This window comes from Saccopteryx bilineata, chromosome 6 (assembly GCF_036850765.1).
Source record: "Saccopteryx bilineata isolate mSacBil1 chromosome 6, mSacBil1_pri_phased_curated, whole genome shotgun sequence".
In the NCBI taxonomy this organism is placed as follows: domain Eukaryota; kingdom Metazoa; phylum Chordata; class Mammalia; order Chiroptera; family Emballonuridae; genus Saccopteryx; species Saccopteryx bilineata.
The window spans coordinates 139,513,586-139,527,211 of NC_089495.1; positions in this window are offsets into that span (position 1 = coordinate 139,513,586).

Below are 13,626 nucleotides of genomic sequence, written 5' to 3' on the forward strand. Positions count from 1 at the left end.
TGATTCTTATTCTATTACTGCAGGTACTACACACACACACACACACACACACACACACACACACACACAAACACACGCATTCTGTCCCTTTGGAGGAAAAAAGTGACAGCCTGTTAATTCTAAGAAAGAAATTATTTTATCTGGTGCAACTGAGCACAAAATACATTTGAAAATGTTACTGTTATGTGATTTTCTGGCAGGTGGGAATAACTGATAATGTGTCAATGAAAGACTCATACTTGTCCACTTCAAAAACTTGGCAACATAATCCTGTAACCTTTTTTAAATTCATGCCAGTGAAGAGTGTCGATGAACTTGGAACACATTTATTAAAACGATAACAACCTTCCCGTCTGTTTGTAAAAACAACCAATGGACAGCAGAGAAGATGAAAAGTTATGAACCAGAACTTAACAACAGAAATCTGCATCATTGGTGGATTTAAAAGAGCAGCATCGTTTAGTCTGAGGAGACAAATAGGCCCTTATTATTGATGGACTGATTAACTAATTTGTCCTTTATGATTATTTAGTTATTTCACTTAGCACAACATCTTCAAGGCACATCCAGGTGTAGCGTGTGTCAGAATGACACCTCTGAAACTTACGGCACCTCCCTTCGGACCCCACTGTATGCAATCTCTGCTCTTCCTCCCAAGGTTGATCTGCTGTTTCCCAAATACGCCTTCCCTCTGCCAGCCTCTGACCCTTTGCTCTCTCCAAACATCCCTTCCAGGATGTTCTTCCCTTGTTTCTATCTACTCAAGCCCTGCTCATGCCTTGGAGCTCAGCTTCAACGTGACTTTCTTGGGGAAGCATTCTGGAATAACACCTTTCCCCCTGGAGACGCTTCCTCGCTCCTGGGCCCCCACAGCCCTCACAATCTGCAGCCAGCACATGTGGCATTACCCTCTGCTTCCCGGCCACTGGCCCTCCTAAAGGAAGCCTGGCATTGTGTTTGGCTGGAACCCCTGCCAGACTCCACAGCAGGCAGCGTGCACAGCAGGTGCCTAGGACGTAAATGCAAAGTGTGTGAACAATAATACCATGGTTTGTCTTAAGTCCCCTCTGCAGGTCGGGCCAGTTCAGTGGGCACCCCCAGTGCCCGCCAGCCCAGCAGCCTGAGGACTACTTCAGCCTGGAGGGGAGCAGGTCAGCCTGAAGCCTGAGAGGCACTGGGTCAAACTCCAGTTGGGCCACTTAGTGGCTGCCGGACCTTGGTTGGCCTCGGTTTCTTCATCTACAAAATGGGCAGACTCCGTGGGATCTCCAAGGCCACTGCAAGCAGCCGGTGGATGCCATGTGGGAGTGTCTCACTCTCTAGTAAAGGTGCGAAGTTCGCGTGGGTTTTTATCTTTAATTGTTATTTCAATTTTTTTTTATATATACTGAGAGGTGGGGAGGCAGCTATAGCTGCAGGAGTGGAAGAGAGACAGAAGGGGGAAGGGGCGGGGTGGAGAAGCAGATGGTCACTTCTCCTGTGTGCCCTGGCCGGGAATCAAACCCAGGACATCCACATGCTGGGCTGATGCTCTACCACTAAGCCAACCGGCCAGGGTCTCAAATGTCTCTTTTTAAATGACAGATTAGACAAATAGACTTTGAAAAACTAGGAACAAGACAGATGTGTATAACAGGAAATATAAAGCTCCTCTCTCCCCCACAGTGCCCCCAGGAACCCTGGGAGCAGAAACACAGGCCGGGAAGAAACTGTCGCTGGTACAAAAAGCTACCACTTATCCATCCAAAGGAAGCTGGCCTCCTGGACCCTGATGCTCTGCCCTCTCTTCCCTGTCATCATGCGTTTCTCAACGAGGGTGGTGTCTGGCAGTCGGCTCCCCAGTGCTTGTAGTCCCCAAGCTGGGAGGGCTCTGTCCATAGGACACACGCAGTCTCTGCACCAGAAGGACTGTCTGACCCTCTATGGGACAGCTGACCCCAGCCCTTCCTTCCTGAGGCCTTTCCCCTCCTGGACACTGACCCGCACATGGCCTCAGGCTGCGGCTTCACTCGGGAGCTGCTGAGGAACTTCCCTTCCGGAAAGACTGGGTCTGAGAAGTAGCAGAACGCAGCCCCGTCTCAGTGTAAACTGGGTCAAAAGTGAGTTCAGCCCTCTAGGAAAGGAGGACGGGACCTGAAGGGGGGGCAGCTGGAGTGCAGGAGGGGCGGTGCTGGCGGACACGGCTGAGCCTCACTGCGTGGATCCCACCAAATCAGCGCACGACCTGTGGGCCAGATGCTGTGGGGTTCCAGACCTGGAGCATGGCCCCTGCCTTTGAGGCCGTGCACAGTCCTGGGTGTCTCTGTCCTCTGGACACAGGGGTCACGCGACCTGCCACTATCTTTCAAGCACCTCCGCCCTGGGGTTCTGGGGTGGAACCAGCACAGGGAGGCAGCACATGCCGCCATGCGGTCTGCATGGGGAAACGCGGATTTGGGCCTCAAGGAGGCGCTGGGCTGTGACAGGTCCTCCAACACCCGGTCCCCGTTGGTCACAAAGATTCCCCGGAGCTGCAGGTGGAAAGGCCTTCCGGACCACTTGTCCCCCCACCTTCCGCACCGGGTGTGTGTGTGTGTGAGCGGTTGGTGGCTCTCCTGTCGTGGGGCTGCCCCTCTCCTGCTGGAACAGACTGTCGAGGTCAGGCAGTCGTCTCCTAAGGCAGCTGCTGTTCCTTTACTTGGGTGTTCCCTCTTTAGCTTGAACTCAGTTCGCTTGCAGCTTCTACCCAGGAGTACTTAAATGCAGCCGCACGAACCCAGTGCTGGGCAGGGAGCCTGGGGAAAGTTGGACTGGACTTCCTGATGTGTGCAGAGTTGGGCTGAGCTCCAGGGAGGGCGAGAGTGTGCCCTGGGGGTGAGTGAGGCAGGGTGCCCCCAGGCAGGCGAAGCTTGAGCCCTGGAGACCAGACACCTTTAGCAACAGAGCCCTCTCCCCAGCCCAGGGTCAGCCTGAGGAAAAGCCAATGTGGGGGCTCCTCTGTGAGGGGAGGTGGACCGCGGGCACCCCTGCTCAGCCCCCTCGGCCCCTATGTTGCTGTGGGCAGTGGGCAGTCCCCACGCCCCCTGAAATGATGCTGCCCTTCTGTCGGGCCCTGTCTACAGGCCATCCGACCAAACAGCCCTCCCCCATGGCTGCCAAGAGCGGGGGTGGGGGGCCAGTGGCAGGGCAGGCCATGTCCCCCCAGGGCTGGCCCCACCTCCCGGCGTCAGGCAGCCTGCTCACACCGGCTGGCTTTTTCCATATTTACTCCTGAGAGTTCCTTCAAACAATTGAGAGGAAATACTCTCAACCCCAGCTGTCCAGGATACACGTGTCTGCAGCCTTTTTCCAGGGAGGGAGACCCTTGGGCCCTGCTCCCGGAAGGAAGCCTGGCTTGCGCTGTCAGGAAGCAATAATGTGGAGTTGCAGATTTCGGGCCGTTCCACTCTCTGGGCTGAGAGAGAGACAGAGAGAGATAGAGAGACTGAGGCAGAGAAAGACAGAGAGACAGAGAAAGAGGGATAGAGAGAGAAACCAAGACATAGAGATAGAGACACAGAAAGAGGGATAGAGACAGAGAGACAGAGAGACTGAGAGAGATGGAGAGAGACAGAGGCAGAGAGAGAGACAGAGAGAGACAGAGAGACAGAGAGAGAGAGAGGTGCAGCTTGCATCCTTCCTCAATCTCGGGCTACTCCATCCACCAGTGAACCAGATCCCGGGGGCCGCGCGCCAGGCCCTGCGAGGCCCTGCGCCGGCGCCAGCTTCCCTCTGAACGCGCACACAGACCAGCTCTAGCCCACCTTGGGGGTTCAAGCTCCCTCTTTCCCAGCTTGACCTGTGAAGTGAGAATCCGCCATGATCTCCCCCTCCAATGCCCCTGAGGGCCACAGGGAACATCACAACCACCACCTGAGCCTGGAGGGTGTCACTGCTAAGGTCGGGGATCTCTAACTCGGGCGGCCGGCTGTGTTCATTTGCTGGGGCTGCTCTAACAAAGGGGCACACTGGGCCCAGCATGTTGCTCCGCACTGGGAGCCACCTGAGGGAGGCTGGTGCACACATGTGACTTTATTCAGTATTCCCGAAACCTAGGTCTCCTACGGTGCTGTGCAGCACACCAGGGGGATGGCAGGAAAGTGATTCAAACAGATGGCATTGGATGCGGTCAAAATGCACCCAAAGTTCTCCCGTGCCACGGAGCAGAACTCCACCGCAGCTCAGGTGGTGTCAAATTGTGGTGTCCCTCTAAGGAGCATTATGCAAGGTGACTCACCAGCTATTAGAGAAGGGGCAATCAGCAGGACAAGCAGCAGCGATGGGAGAACAGGGCCCTGGAGCCTACGCCTGGTGGCTCAGGGCTGGTCAGCCCTGCCCCGTCCCGCTAACACAGGTGGGGAGCGGGGCACTGGGCTCATCACATTGGCTTCCATCTTCCCTCTGACATGCTGCCCACTACCTATTGTTCCCAGTTCCTGGAAGAGCTCAAATCCAAGCAGTGACATCACAGGCCCAAGTCTCTAGAATGTGAGTGTGGGTGGCAAATACCCATTAGATGAGGAGTTGGGATGTTTGCACAATTTAAGGATTCTGACAAATAAATCGGCATGACTCAGATGCATCACACTGGTGTCATAATGCTGGCGTGGGCTTTGTTCTCCTTTTTGCTAACAATCATTTAACATCCACACTCATTGCTTCCCTGAATGATGAAACTTACCCACAGTGACCCATCGGGCCTGGCAGGCCACGCTCCGGCCCCCAGAGCTGAAGGAAGAGGCTGAGCCAGATATCAGGGGCAACTTGAGCATCAGCGATGTTCCTGAGGGGACTTAGGAGAGAGGGGCCTGATGCAGGAGCGTGAATGTTAGAGCAAGGCAGGGATGGGCTGTTCCAGGAGGCAGGGCCGCAGTCCTCCCTCGCCTGCCTGGGCAGCCATTGGGCAGGCTGAGGACTCCCGGTGCATGGGCTCCAGGCAAGCCACGGGACAAGCCCCAGAAGCCCAGCCCCACGGCAGGGCACTGAGAATGCGGCACTCTGTAACAGATACCTAACAATGTGGACACCGCTTTGGTGCTGGGTAATCGGTAGACACTAAAAGAGTTCTGAAGTGTGTGCTAGAAATATAGATGCTGGGGGTGACGGCAGTGAGAGCTCAGAAGGAAAACAGAAGAGCTGGAGGGGTCCCAGTCTTCTTAGAGAGTCCCTAAGTAACCGTGGACACAATGTTAGTGGACAGAGGGACAGGAAAGGCCATTCTGATGAGGTCTCTGATGGAAACGCAGAAAATGTTACTGGAAACGGGGGGAGGGAATCTTGGTTACACAGAGGCAAAGAACTTGGTGGAATCGTGTTCACCATCTAGTGCTTTGTGGAAGGCAGAGCTCGTGAGCCGCAGAGAAGGCAAGCCAAGTGTTGAAGGTGTGGCTCGGCTCTCCTGGGTGGCGTGTCATAAAATGCAAGAGAGAAATAATTTGAACATGGAATTGTTAAGCAAAAAAGGGACCAGATTTGGAACTTTCTCAGCCTATCCTTATTGTGAAAAGGGGGGAAAAAACAGGGTTGAAAGAAAACACGAAGGGTGTGACTGAGTGACCACTGGATAAAAAGTAGACTAAGAAATTCAGGCAGCCTAGGGTCTTCTGGAATGTTCCCTGGGGGATGGATGGAAGAGGGACTTCTTCAGAGTCTGGTCTTGGTTTTGTTTCCAAATTGTTTATGGGGTGCCTGTGTTATTCAAACACATTAAGATCAAGTTCAAGTAAGCAGGACGAATAGCAGCCCTCAAGTACTCTGAACTCCCAACTAGGAACGCAACCTCTGTCCTCAGTTCTTAATGAGAAAGTACATGGCCTAGGACAACTACCAGCTCACATCCAAAAGGCAACCTCCTGTCATCACAGTGTCTGCAGGATGTGCCCCGGCCGCCTAATTCTCCAGGGATCTCCTACCTGTCCTCAAGTCAAGGAGGCCTGGCCCTGGACCAGGAGGACCCACTGGGGTTCACTCCTGAATAAGACCTACCTGTGGCCTTCGTTTGCTGTCCTGTGGGGAGACAGAGGGATGCATAAGCCCCTTGCACGGCCCTTGGAGAACATGGGAGGGCACTGAGGGGCCCACTATCCTCAGCATCCACCTGAAGTCCCACCCAGTGACACCTGAGGCTCAGCCACACCCCATTCGCTTCTACTCCAAAACAGGACTCTTACTCAAACACATCTGGGTAGAACATGGAGCTGGCACGACATGGGCATGGCGTGGTTCTTTCTGGCAGTGCTGCAAGGGTGTCAGCTTAGCATGGACTCTGGCGGTGAGGCTGTGGGCCAAGCTGCCATAACAAGAAGACAGGACAGCAGTGGTCTAAAGAAATCCCCTCTTATTTCTCTCACATAATGGTCAGTAAGGAGGCAGTCTGAGCTGCTGGGATGGCCCGGTGGCAAGAAGTCAGTCAGCCGCCCAGGTTCCTCCCATCAGTGGCTCTGCCGTTGTCTCACAGGCATGGTCAGAGTGGAGTCCCCACCACATCTGAACGACAGTGTGAATGTACTCACCGTCATTGAACTGCGCATGTAAAAATGCTTAAAATAAAGTAGTCCCCTCCCCAGCCCCATGAAAGGGTCAGGCTGTTTTTACTTATCTAATGCAGGGCAAATGCGGCAGCGAGCAGAGTGAGGCTTGCTCAGCGCAGGTTCCAGGGTCTGGCTCAGGGAAGCCCAGTGTTACCAGGGAGCAGAGGTTGGCCCGGGGCCACCCCAGCTTCATGTGTGCAGGTCATGAAAGAGAGGATAGGAGGAAAATGCAAGTTGAGTCATCTGCAGGATGTGCAGATCTGGGTAGGACCTCAAACTTGGCAATGGTGAAGGAAATGGTCTTCATTTTTTACGACTCTCATGTAACCTAGACATTCAGCTGAGACTCTTGTTTCCTATTTCAAGACTTTTCCAAACAGTTGTGTTTGCTGGGACCTTCAGAAACACACGCCAGGGGAGGGGACCAGAATGCACCGCGCTTCTCCGGGCCTGCTGGTCAATTCCCTCGGTGCCCAGCGCGCCCCCAGTGTTCCAACAGGAAGACGGCGCGCCGAGGAGCGGAGGAGCCGGGCGGCAGGGCTCTCAGAAGCCGCTTCCCGGATTCGCCCTCCCGCTTTGAAGAACCGAACAAGGTGGCATGTGACTCGAGGGGACCTACAGAGCCGCAAGGCCCCGCTTGTAACGAGGGGAAGGCAACTGGGAGCCACCGCCTGTCACCCGGATTTATGCCTTGGTTCACGCTTCTATCACGATCTAGAAACACACACATAGGCCGGGTCATGTCTCTGCGCCCTGGGGACCTAGGGCCCTCCTGGAGGGCCCTCACGTGGAGCCGCCCGCGCCCAATGCTGGGCCCAGCAGGGGGTGATGCAGCATATCCACCAGGAACCCGCCATTTTCCACGTGCTGTCAGCTTCTTTGTACACTTTGTCTCAATGGATGTCTCCACAGCCACACGAGGTAGAACTAATGATGTCCACTCGATTGACAGAGCAATCCAGTTAGTCTTAATGCAGTCTCCAGGTTTTCAGATTCGGTAGAGCCGTGGCTTCCCAGAGCCCGGTGATATCTGGAGCTCTGCAGGTGGGTAGCCTGGAGGGGGTGTGGTCCTCTAGACCAGGATGTTGCTATGGTTACCTATAACAAGACGGAACTCTCTATCTACAGATTTGACCAAGTCCAGGGAGGTGCAGGCCACTCCCCCTCTGCTAACCCTTGTTTTTTTCAAAGGGCACTCCCAGTCCCAGGAGAATAAGGCCCATCCCCAGCCTTGCTCCTGTCACCTGTCACCAGAAGCAGACACATGGGGTACTCTGCCCCGCCCCCTCGCTCTTTACCACATTAGTTGAGACATTAGTGTTGGCTGCTGACACCCTCACCTCCAAGGACCTGCCAAGGTTACAAGTAGTCACTTAGAGCAGTGGTCCCCAACCCCCGGGCCACGGACCGCTATTGGTCCTTGGGCCATTTGGTACTGGTCCACAGAGAAAGAATAAATAACTTACATTATTTCCATTTTATTTATATTTAAGTCTGAACGATGTTTTATTTTTTAAAAATGACCAGATTCCCTCTGTTATATCCGTCTAAGACTCACTCTTGACGCTTGTCTTGGTCACGTGATACATTTATCCGTCCCACCCTAAAGGCCGGTCCATGAAAATATTTTCTGACATTAAACCAGTCCGTGGCCCAAAAAAAGGTTGGGGACCACTGACTTAGAGGGTTACCGGTACAAACGATGACGGCCTTGTGAACCGAATAGTTACAATTTAGAAATAAAAGCTGAAGCCCCTTGGCTATTGGCCCCTGAGGACTCCCCAGGCCCAGATGAATGGTGTGTTGGCAGTGTCAGCCCCAAACCTGTGTTCTTTAGATCTGATTGCGTGTGGTGCCTGCTGGGCAGCTCTCTGTGCAGAAAGATGCCCATGGTTTCCCCTGACTACACGGGACAATGACTCTGCTCTCTGGGCCAAACCCTGAGGGAAAAGAATGATCTCCCAGGAGGCCTTTCCTATGAGTCTCCACGTGGCCTGGCGAGAGGAATGCTCCCTGACGGGGAGAGGAGCCCCAGACCTGGAACAGTCTACCATTCACTAAGCTGCCATGGTCACCTGACCCTAACAGGAGCCCTAGTGCAGGGCACCTTCCCTTGGTCACTCCGTTCCACTCTGTCCTCCACTGGACTGTTCCTCCCGGTCCTGGCTGCTGCCTCAGTGGCTTCTCAGCTGCAGGAAGCGTCCACTGGGAAAGCTCTGAGCTTTCTATTGGCCTCAGTCTACACTTTCGCCCCTCTGTCAGCCTGGCTGGCCCCAGCCCTGCAGGCAGAGTCCCCACAGCAACCTTGGCGAGGGCTGACTGATGAGCCCCCCTGCCTACAAGTCCCTCCGCCACTTACCAGCCAGGTCCTTGTCCCCACTGGACCGCTGTGTCCTCACCACGGCCACCTTCGCAGGATGCTGTCAGGGTTCCATAGAGTCCCTGCACAGCTGGACTTGAGCCGACGAGGTCCCCACCTGTGCCATCTCTCCTGTCCTTCCTTCATGCTCTTCCAGAAACCTCTTTATTTTCTCATTCAAAGGCTGATGCTCCCAAATCCATTCTTTACTGACAATCTGTGGTGGAGACCTGCTAGACTGCCGGGGGCTGTGTGTGTGTGTGTGTGTGTGTGTGTGTGTGTGTGAGTGCGCGCGCGCGCGTGTGTCCTGAGCTTGGAGGGGCTTTGCTTTCTCACTTGAAGTTCACGGGCAGCCAGCACATTTCTCGTTCAAGGGCAGAAGAAACCCCCAGCCAACCCCAAATCAGATTCTTAGGGCTGGAATGGACCTTGGCTGTTCGCTTACTTCAAACCCAACCTCATCATGGTCCTCGCTGTTAAGAGGTACGCTCAATGCCCTGCTCCCCAATCTTTTTTAGCTTTATCCTCTGATCTGAAATTTTAGCCTTTTATTTTTTTAATTTTTTAATTTTTTACAGAGACAGAGAGTCAGAGACAGAGGTAGATAGGGACAGACAGGAACAGAGAGAGATGAGAAGCATCAATCATCAGTTTTTCGTTGCGACACCTTAGTTGTTCATTGATTGCTTTCTCATATGTGCCTTGACCAGGGGGCTACAACAGAGCGAGTAACCCCTTGCTCAAGCCAGCGATCTTGGGTCCAAGCTGCTGAGCTTTGCTCAAACCAGATGAGCCCGCGCTCAAGCTGGCAACCTTGGGGTCTTGAACCTGGGTCCTCCTCATCCCAGTCCGATGCTCTATCCACTGCACCACCGCCTGGTCAGGCTGAAATTTTAGCCTTTTATTACCATGTGGTCCCACGTCTCATAGCTGGTCCCAAACCTTTGCTGATGCCCTGTAAGGACACCTGGTACCTGTGAGGTGTTTGGCAGAGTCCAGGAGGTTTCCCCTGTGTGCTTGTTCAGTGGGCCAGTGATTCATTCAGGAAGGCTAGACAAAGAACCCTGTGTGTGGCATTCTAAGCCTGGAGCATGGCGGGGGGGGGGGGGGGGGGCAATGTTGGTGTTGGTTTATCTCATGTCTACTCGACTGGGCCACGGGCCGCCCCGACATTTGGTTGGACAAACCTTATTCCAGCTGACTGTGTCTCTGGATGAGATTTAACACTTGAATCAGCAGACTGAGTAAAACAGATGGCCCTTCCCGGTGTGGGTGGGCCGTGTCCTGTCAGTGGAAGACCTGAACGGAACAGAAAGGTTGTCAGACTCCAACTGAAAAACTGGCTCTCTTTGGGTCTGGGGCCTGCTGGCTTTCTGACTGAAACTCATACCACCTGCCTTCCTGGGTCTCCTGCCAGCTTGCAAACCACAGATCTTGGGACTTGTCGGCCTCTATAATCATGTGGGCTGATTCCTTGAAGTAAATTTCTCTCTTTCTCAAACTTCCTATTGGTTCTGCTCTCTGGAAAGCCCTAATATAATTGGTGCTGTTAATACCACAGTCCCCCCCCCCCTTATCCACAGGGGATGTGCTTCAAAACCCCCAGTGGACACCCAACACTGTGGCTAGAACCGCACCCCGTATATACACTGTATCATAAAGTCATGGTGCACTTTTGGCCAGTCACAGGAAAGCAACAAAAGACGACAGAAATGTGAAATCTGCACCAAATAAAAGGAAAACCCTCCCAGTTTCTGTAGGATGATGTGGCAGCATGTACGCATGCGCAGATGATGATGTAACACCGTGTATACAGCAGAGCAGCCCACGGCCATGCCAGTAGAGATGTGGACGGTACAGAGGAAAGTTCAGTGTGTTCTGTGGCTTGCTAAATTCGAATCCGATATTCACCGTGCACCAAAGTGCAATGTGAATATCGGCACGTTTATAATGAAGCGCCACCACATAGGAATAACATTACTCGGTGGGATAAGCAGTTGAAGGAAATCAGCAGTTTGGTGGAGAAACCCGTCCTGGTAGGCCATCAGTCAGTGACAAGTCTGTAGAGGCTATACGGGATAGCTACCTAAGGAGCCCTAAAACATCTGTGCGTGAGCCCACATCGAACTGCACTGAATAGGTATGAAACAGGGAGTTTTTCTTTTATTTGGTACAGATTTCACATTTCTATCATCTTTTGTTGCTTTCCTGTGACCGGTCAAAAGTGCATCATGACTTTACGGACACACTGTACTACATTTTTCCTACACATATATGCCTTTTGACTTAACGGAAGGGCTTTACAGTTTCTCTGCGGAGTATTTGACTGCCAGCATCACCACTCCTGTGCTTTGGGGCCACAACTAAGTAACGTAAGTCACCCAAACACAAGCACTGTGACGCTGACTGTTGGTCTCATGACCTGGCTGGTAACTAAGTGACTAAGGGGCAGGGAACAGACATAGCATGGCAATGCTGGACTCAGGGCTGATTCACATCCTGGGCAGGACAGAGCAGGACAGCACATTTTCATCACGCTGCTCAGGACGGCGCACGATTTAAAACTTAAAAATGTTTACTTCTGGAATTTTCCATTTCATATTTTTGGACCACAGGTAACTGAAACCACGGAAGGTGGAATTGTGGGACGGGGTGAGGGTTAAGACAGACTGTGCTATGATTCTGATCTCCATTTCATGCAGCCAACACCACCCAGAGCCTGTGGCGGGCCAGGCATGCCGAGTTCACGGATTCAAAATCACGTACGGAGCACCTGCTATGTGCTTGAGAGACATAACCATGCGGTCCCTGACACAGGGCACGCGAGACGCCAAGGTTAACAGTCGCCGTGATGGCTGGCTGCTGGTGGAAGGCTACTGGGAAAGGCACTTCACTGCAACAGAAACCAGCAAAATAATATTTACCAATTAGTGTGAGATTTATCACCACGTCATTTTTTTTAACGTTTTTCAAATAAACCTGTTGTTATGGTAACCCTCTTAAAACAAGATGCAACCTGGTGTAGAGAACCTGAGAACTAATTACAATAGTGCTTTATTACTTAGTTACAACTTTCTTCTGAGGAGTTTAATGGACCTCACTCATTAAGCTCTATAAACACCCTCTGAAGTCTTTAGGGGACAGATATTATTAAACCCACTTTACAGATGGAGACACCAAAGCACGGATGGGTTCAATGACTTGGCCACTGACGACAGCTCAGCCTCAAGCAAGTCCGGGCCAGACCCAGGCCTCCTTGTTTCCTTCTGTTGTCTCCGCGCGTCGGACTCCGTCCTGGCTCGGAAAGCCCTTCGTCCTGAAAGGCTTGGTTTCCCACAGTGTGTTCTGGGGGTTCAGACTCGGCTGTCACCTTTATACAGAAAAGGCTGCCGGGCCAGGACGCTGCAGGGACGTGTGGAGGGAAGAGAGAGGCCGCTGCCGGAGGGCCAGAGCACAGGATGTGTGCTTCCTGGGGACTCAGCCCTCAGAGCCAGCATCCAGGGCCGGGGCACTGGCACACCTGACCCAGCCTGATGCTCCCAGGAGTGGTGGGGCCGCAGCGGTGTCCAGCTGACAGCAGGTGTCCCCTGCCTCCATCACACAGGAGTCTGACACTGAGCTGGCCACAGTGGCCACCAGGCTACTCCTTGGAAATCCAGGCAGAACTCCATCCCAGGGCCTCTGCTCAGCCCCTCAGAGCAGGGCAGCTGTGACATTAGTGTCTGGCCCCACCTCAGAGCCACTGAATCAGATTATTTACAAGCCCTGGGGGCTTCTCCAGCACCTCGGCCTGGTGTGTTCCTCCCCAGACACCCTGGCCGACTTCCCTCGCTCCTTCAAGCCTTTCCTCAGATGCTGCTTGTCCACAGGGCCCAGGCGGCCACAGGCTGGGCAATGCAGCAACGGGGCCTGTCCGGGCCCCCCGCTTCCAGCCCTCACCACCTTCACCACGTTTGTTAGAAGTGGCCTGTCTCCCCCGTGAGAACGTAAGCCCTGGCAGAATGGGGCCCTTTGCTCAGTCACTTGCACAGAGTAATCAGTACATATGGATTCAAACCACGATTTCTGACTCAGGTTACTGAGGGGTGAGGAGGAGAAACAAGTGTTTGGGGGGGTGGAGAGCATGGCTGACGAGTTTTGTTTTGGGCACATGGAACTGGAGACTCCCGTGGGCCCGCCCAACGGAAGGTACAGAGGCTGCCTGGGAGGTGTCTGGGAACACCCAGGAGAGGAAGGAGGAGGAATGAAAAGTTTAGAGACATCCTGGTGCACGTCGGTACCTGTGTGGGTGGCGGGGGGGTGAGGAGCCAGCAGCAAACCCACGAGGCAAGGGCAAGACAGTGTCTGTCACGACAGAGGGGTCAAGCAGGCCGGCAGAAGTCTGGTCGCAGAGGTGCACCGGCGGGAGGCATGCTTCTCTGCCGGGAGCCAGTGTAGGAGGGTGTGGAGGGTCAGCAGGCAGTGCAGGGGAAGTAGAGACGCCCCGGCGAGGGGAGGAGACACTCACCTGGGAGGTAGAGCGAGCAAGGTGGGGAGGGGAGAGAGAAGGGGGGGAGCGAGGTGTCAACTCCCCACATTGGAAGTCCCAGTTGGAGGCCCTGACACAGGGGAGAAGGCCACTTGTATACTGGGGCTGGGCGTGCAAGCAGAAACTGGAATGCTAGTTCAAAGGGTATGATGGGAAATCCAAATGGGCACGTGTCTGGGCCGGCTGAACGT